This window comes from Triturus cristatus, chromosome 8 (genome assembly GCF_964204655.1).
Source record: "Triturus cristatus chromosome 8, aTriCri1.1, whole genome shotgun sequence".
NCBI lineage: Eukaryota > Metazoa > Chordata > Amphibia > Caudata > Salamandridae > Triturus > Triturus cristatus.
The window spans coordinates 1,349,336,769-1,349,344,751 of NC_140591.1; positions in this window are offsets into that span (position 1 = coordinate 1,349,336,769).

The window sequence follows — 7,983 nt, forward strand, 5'->3', positions numbered from 1 at the left end:
CTTTTCAAACACATAAAATGGTTAGTTTGTCAATTGTATTCTCGTCCTGTAGTGTTAGGCTTCAGTATCAGCTTCCAGAGGGTCTCTGTGCTCAGATAGGAGTCATGGAGCACTGCTGGTCGACAAACACCAATCGTGCTCCATCTGGGGGCTCGGTACCAACCTTGACATTGAAAACCACTCCAGTTGCTTCACCTCTCTCTGGTGTGCATTTGCACAGGGCATATACAAAATAGTGTCGCTCAAGTTTAGATTCTTTTCAATGACACTTTTGGAGGAATGTTGCTGTTTTTGTGTTAACACTTTTTTATAGAAAGTCAGTTTGCATCTTTCCTTTTCAGCAAAACTAACAAAGAAACACCAAAGGTTGTCTCATTTATATTGCTAAAAGAATCAGCACAGAGTCAATTTGCATTTTTTCCCACAGTACCTATTTTTTGCAGACATCTTCTCCCACAATTCAAAATAACTGTTTGGCAGTCATGATATTTGACAAGCTTTCAGTAGAATTTTGAGGAATTCTTTAGAGCAACACCTTTAAATTCACACACTGCAGTTGTTGACACCCATGAATTGGAATATGTGACTAGGGGATCCATCAATTTATGTAAATGCTCTCTACCGTGGACCCCAGAAGGTATACCAGGGCAGAGTTCCACACTGCCCTGAACTGAGCAAATCACCATTACAGTTTTCAGAGCCGATGCGTGAGCACTCTGAGATAGATCAGCAGACACTGGTAGTGCAACTATTTCCATCAATGTTTGATTTAAGAGACCATCACACTTTATTATTGCCGCCCATTATAAAAAAATGTAGGCACTATCAGTCGGTTGTTACCTCCCCCGTCGCTTTTAAGGAAGTAACAGAATATTTTTATAACAATCCAGGAGACTTTAGGCCTCATTACTAGTGCCATTGTCTGCAGTGCGATAATCATCGCACATATAACAATCATTTGCAATACAATAGGTCTCGCATTTGTTAAAGTTAGTGCTGTTGGTTTTGAAAATGAAAATGTTTTTTCCTTTGTTTTTTTATTTGCAGTGGCGTAATTATATATTGCATAGAGCTATTGCCATTGGTATAAAAAACTAAAGTAAAAAACATTGTCATTTTCAATGCCAACAGCTCTAACTTTAACAACTGCGAGACCTATTGCATTGCCAATGCTTGTTTATTATATCTTTACCCTGTGTCTTTGTGTTTTCATATTTTCTGTTTATTTCTAAAAGTTTGTGTTTTTTGCATGAGTTTTTGTACTTTAATTTTTGCTTTACCTTCTTTTTCCTTCCTTCTTTCCTTCCTTCTTTTTCATTCTTCTACTTTCTTCTATTTCCTGACCCCCACCCAGCACCATGGCAGAGCAGGGGAGCGACAGAGCCAAGACCCCAGAACCACCAGCTGCAGCCATCTCCCTTGCTGTAGACCGCACAGAGAAGGGGTGCAGCCCAGCTCATTATACACCGAGGTGGAGGTGGCAGCACTATTTTTTATATGCACCTCCACCTTCCCACCACACTGTCAGCAGGCCTGGTAGTGGCTATGCCCTCAGGGAGCAGAAGCAATATTGAAAGAGGGTGCGCTGGGCTGTTCACCACTGTTCGGGGATCCGAAGCACCCAACAACAGCTGAAGGACCAGTGGGCGGACATCGCGGACCAGGACCTGTTAGATCTGCTGGGATTGGAGGGTGTGGGGCTTGGTGAGTAATAATTATTTATTTATTGTGTACTATCTATGCTAATATGTTTTCCCAAATAGCAAGCATTCTGCTCACACTAAGGTAAGTTAAGTTTAGGTTCCAAATATTATGTGATCATCCTAGAGTAGACAGGTGCTCGGCGACGCTAACTAATCCTACTCGTATAATTGGTGCTCGCTTGGACTGTTTATTTAAGAAGTTATGCAGAGACTGCTCTGTACTTTCACTGATATAGTGGTAGTTATTGGTATTAGTGAGCTAGTACTTTCTTCTCTCACTTCTCTGTGCCTTTATTTTTTGTAGCTCGTACAGTCCCAACTTCCAACCCCAAGCAATTTCCTAGTGATGTGTAGTAGGTAACTATCAACTAAATATGCATGCATTAGCACATTTGCATTGAAAAAATGTAGACTGAGGTGACCCATCAAAACTTGAGAGATAGAGAATAAAATGAGAAGCAAAGATTACTTGTTGCATTTTATTGGAAGTTCCAGTGTAGGTCAGGAAATTTGGAATAGGGTCAATACATTAAGGAATAGGTCCACAGTAATATTAGGGAAGGCTATTTGATTTTGATGTTTTTAATCAAATGTTTCTGTGTTTGCCTCTCCCAGTCAAAAAATGTTTCGGGAGATTAACTGTACAACTAATCTTTTTTTGATTTTATTTTCTTTGTTTCTTACATCAGCATTCAGGGGCAGGAGGGATATGGCAGCAAGTGCCACCACCATGACCAGGGCTGGAGGTGTCTCCACAAGCTCAAATGGCTCTGCTGGGCCAAGTGAGTCCTTCTGTATCATTTATTTACCTATGTTAATTCTTCTTTTACCTCTCCACATTTATATATTTTTTCCTTTTTACTGTGCCAGTCTCCTATTTCTATTCCAACTCCTCATTGATCTGTTTCTTACATTCTTCTTATCCCTACATTATCCTTTTTATTATGGACTTTCTCTATATTTCAGGTCTCTTTACTTGACTTCAAAAGTAACTATCTGTACTAGTCTGTAGCTTTCTTTTTCCACTGATTTTTCAGTAAGCTTTCCCTTTTGCTTTATAGACTGGTGGTGGTGGTACAGTAAGATTCAGAGAACACAGTTTAGGTCAGATACTTTACTGTGAAGATTGCATGCAGTTACGGCATTGTACGCATATTTGTTGAGAAGGCTTTCTTTTTCTTGCTCATGCTCAAACAGTACTGTAAATCAAGACAGTAGCCATGATGGGCCCCTCAGTGTTGTTGCATGTATTAAAATTATCATGGTATACAAGCAGTTAACGACAGTGCAGCATGGCTAGAAGTATGATGAGGAGCCAATTGCCTTTGCCAACTAAGTAAGACTATATTTCCTTCATTGACCAATTATTGAACCACTTCATCGTGCTTTAATAACTTAGATTCATTATAGCTCTGCCTCTCCATAATTAGTAAAAGGGTTTTTTGGCCTGACTACCTAGCTTTTCAATGATTGCCAACCAACAAAATGCCCAATGTGATGTTTTGAAGTTTTTATTGAAGATTAAGAATCTGGCTATTTCACCCAGTATAGATAAGTTCCAAATTGAGTATAATGGAGGAATATCTACATCATCAGCATTCAATAGACTCTTATACCACAGTCCAACTTCCTTTTTAATTAACTTTGTATTTTGTAAACGGTGTTCAATTTCCCAATTGCCTCTTATTGTATCCTTCTCAGCTGTATACCAGGGACATAATTGTATGTATTTAAATTTAGAGAAAGAGCTGCCTATTTTGAGTCTTAAAATCTCCCAAGGGAGAACACCGTCAGATGATATAAGGTCGGACCAGATCACTATTCCTGCCTTTTTAATTGGTAGTGCAAGACTTTCTCGCAAGCATAACGGTAGGCCAGGAGAGCCCCAAATGGGAGCAAAGTCTGAATAATAACCAATCCCCCATCTCATTCTAACTCTATACCATAGATTTAAAGCTGTTCTTAAGCATTTTAGACGAACCTTCTTAAAAAACCTTGGTGCCCCAAACTTATAAAGAAATCCACCCCCACCCCCCTCGAAGCTGGACATCTCGCTTAAAATCTTCCCCCAGTTAGTTCCGCCTGGACTAATAAGCAGAGAACGTATATTTTTAAACTGAAAGGAGACGCAATACCAAAAGACATCAGGAAGAGCCAAGCCTCCCTTAAGGAGCCTTCGTCTCAGCTTCTTCCAGGAAAGCCTGGCCCTTTTATTAGACCAGACAAAACTTCCAATTTTACCTTGTGTCTTATCTAAGAGCTTTCTGGGGAAATCAAGAGGGATAGTACTAAACAGATAACTCAGTTTTGGCAAGATAACCATCTTAAGGAGGTTTACTCGTCCGTACATGGTCAAAGGCAAGTTCTGCCATCTATAAAAAAGATGGTCAATTTCCTTGGCTACCTTCCTCAGATTAATCAGAGGGATGTCAACCAATTTATGAACTATAGTTATCCCCAGATATCTAAATTCCTTACTGCACCTTCTATTCCAATTGTCTACACCCCAGGACATTACCTCCATTTTAGATGGGTTGACAAGGTATCCAGAATACCGGCCGAACTCTTGTAATATTAAAGCTAGATGTCAACTGGCCATTCAGGAGTATAGCTGCAGAGGCACCCACATAGCATCTAGTGAGCGTCTGAATAAACATTGGGCCGAATCCCATCACTATTAGGGTTTCCCAAAGGAAGGCCAAGTAGACGCGATCGAAAGCCTTGGCTGCGTCAAATGCTGCCACGGCCAAAGGCTTCGACCGCGCCGTCGCTAAATCGATTGTACCAATCAGCTGCAACGTTTGTTCCTGGATAAATCTTCCTGGGATAAAGCCCTTTTGGTCTGAATGGATCAGCTGCGGGATCATCTTGACCAATCTCCCTGCTAAAATGCTCATAAAGATCTTGTAGTCGGCATTAAGCAGGGAGATTGGCCTGTACGAGTCCGCTTTAAGGGGATCCTTCTCCGGCTTTAAGATAAGAACAATCGTGACCTCTTTCCATGATCTGGGAATCTTGCCATTGGGGCTTAAATATAGTTAAATAATTTGCACATTCTGGGGGCTATCTCATCCTGGAGAGCTTTATAAATTTCCCCAGGGAGGGCATCTTTTCCAGCATCCTTATTATTTCTGGTCTTTTTTATATATAGTTTAATTTCATCCTCAGAAATTGGGGCATCCATAATATTTCAACCCTCCTCCGTTAAAACTGATAATGCCCTATTTCTAAGCCACTCTTGAATATTTCCAGAGCTAGAAACGATCTCTTCTTTATATAACTTAGAAAACATGGAAAGAAGGCACCTTTGCATATCCTCCTGTTTACAGGAGGTTGCTCCAGTTTCGTCGATGGCCAAACTATTAATGCTGTTCTTGGACCGATCTGCCCTTACTTTCCATGCCAACAGAGCACCTGCTTTTTCACCATACTCAAAGTTTTCCATATTGTGAGCCATCCATTGTGCTTTTATTTTATTATCCAACTTCTTCCTATACTGCAGGCGTAGACGTTCTAGATCGCTGAGGATCTGTGTCAAATTACCAGGGGAGCAGGTCAATCTATCTCCTTCAAGCTTGGAGATCTCTCTTTCCAGAATCCGGAATTCCAAAGCCTCCTCCCTGTTTTTGGCACATATCAAACTATGTGTCTGTCCACGCAGATAGGCCTTATAAGCGTCCCATACATAATCTAGGGATGTAGAGCCGATGTTGTTAATGAAATAATCCATTGTTAAAATTTTTAGGTCATTGATTATTTCAGAGTTAGACAACATTGCCCTTTTCAATGTCCACCTAGGAATTGAACTGGGCCTAATCCCTGAATACGAAAAAAAATGCTTGGAAGGATAGTAATATCAATTAAACTTTCCAGACTTAACCTATCAATAAAAATATATTCAATTCTAGAAGAATGGTTACACTTCTTACTGAAAAAGGTAAAACCCTGCTCTGCACCTCTTTTAGCCCTCCAAGCATCTACTAGGCCAAGCTCATGAGTCATATTAATCATAGCTCGGCGAGCACAAGGGGCAGCAACATATTGACTGTAATTAGACCTGTCCTGGAGAGGGTTGAGGAGAACATTAAAATCACATCCAATTATTATCGGGGTGGTGGCCTCTATTAGTTTAGCCTGCATTCTATATAAATAAGCCGGATCATCCGTATTAGGACCGTAGTATGAGGCTATGGTTAAATCAATCCCCCCAATAGTCAACTGCACCATTATCCATCTTCCTGACTGGTCCGTTGAGATAGGCCATTAACTCATATGCCTCATATCTTCAAACTCTATATAGGTATGTCAGGCCAGACTCTCTTAAAAAAAAATCATTTCTTTGTTATTAATAGGCTCTATTATACCCCCAAGAAGATAGCGAAGTTTGCCCCATGTTCCTCCCCGAAGTGTCCTAGATGCGAGTGTGTGGAAGCTGATGACCTACATATGTTCTTTGATTGCCCCTCTCTATGCGGTTTTTGGCATAATGTGGAAAATGCTCTTGAGGCCATTTTTAGATGTAAGCTTAAACTACATTTAGAAATAGTTTTCTTTGGGGTGGATAATGGGGTAACAAGTTCGTTTTTTAGCGCACAAAAGGGTTTACTTCTCTGCCTCATTATAATTGCCCGGAGGGAAATCTGTAAACTCTGGAAAGACCCTAATCCCCAGTTGTACGAGAACTGGCTGGCAGCTGCATTTAGTATGGCCCGATTAGGCCAGGGATGTTCAAAGGACCATAACCAAAACATCTGATTATCACTTTTATCTTGGGGTATCATAATGAGGTTGGTTTAAAGTTCCTGTTTTTGGTCCAATGATTACACCAAGCCTCGTACCAAGAAGCTGGCCTGGTTTGGTCTAGCTAACGCAGTAAACAGAAGCCCGAGGGTGCTTAGGTTGGAAAGGGCTTTCCATTGATATTGCAAACGCTTATGGTGAGATGAGGACACAAAAAAAAAAAAATGATTACGATTCTGTATCCAAACTCTAGTAATGTTTTGTTTGGTGGTAGTATTTTGCTTAAAAAAAACAGAGAAAGGTGTATCTGGCATGTAAAATTAAAATGTGTCATTTTTTTTCCTAGCCACACAGACCACCAGTGCCAGGTACGATGCCAGTAGAGGGGAGGTGGCTTCAGTGGTCACTTTTGAGTTGAGGGGGGAGAACCAGGACTGCAGGGGTGGGCAGGGGTAAGTCACTTTGCTTGCTTATTGACAAATAGTATTACTCACTGTGAGGGCTTTGACTGACTTGTGACCAACACCCCGCTTTAGTGGGAGCTGAGTAGTTAGTTATGTCCTCTTCTCGCTGCAACTCAGTAGACAAAGGTTCTTAAATAAACTTTAAAAATGACGGGTTAATAGGAAAGACAAAATAGGATGGAAGGAGAAAGGATGGGAGACATGTATGTAATATATGAGTGAAAGGATACGTGTGTGAAAGGAGGATGCATATAGGTGGAGGATGACTGATGATAGGAATCAATCTACATGACTGGGTGATGGATGGTTGAAAGGAATACTTGGGTACGTAAGGCACAGCAGGATGGGTGAATGGAATGGTTGAAAGCAAGGATACATGACTGGGTAAAGGGATGTTGGTGAAAGGTTTGTTTGCAGCTATGTTTGGATGTATGGATTGATTTGATAATGATGACTAGATTTGTAAATTAACAGAGTGGATGCAAGAATGTAAAGCTTAAATGGTGCATATCAAAGACTATGGTGAATATTAAGAATACTAGTGCTTGTGCCATTTCCCTTTATTTTTATGAGATTAGGTAATGGGACTGTGACTCTAATCACATCAAATCTAATGGCCCTAGGGGACAATCAATAATGTACTGTTACTTTGCCACCGACTACATAATTATAAAGACAAATTTGGCATAGAGTGACAGAGTATTGTTTACAGTTTTTTTTCTTTCCAGATACTCCTGGTCAACATTGTCCATCTCACCAGGATGTAGCAGCCCAGCTGTGGCAGCAGAAGGTGGAGGTGATACTGGGTGAGTACCAGCAGCTGGTGGCCCAGGAGCAGGAGGAGGAGGTGGCAGCAGGCAAGGGCCCAAGCCATGCCCCAGCACCTCCAGCTTCCCAATCCTTACAACAACATTGGCGCCACAGCCTGCGGGCAGCTGCCTGCCATCCAACTGCCCACACTGCTGCCCCCCTCAATCTCAGACTGCACCCTATTGAGCCGCGTCCTGTCAAGGAGGCCTAGCAGATAAGAATGTGCCAGCACCTCAAAGAGATCCTGCATCGTGTCTTGTTCCCTC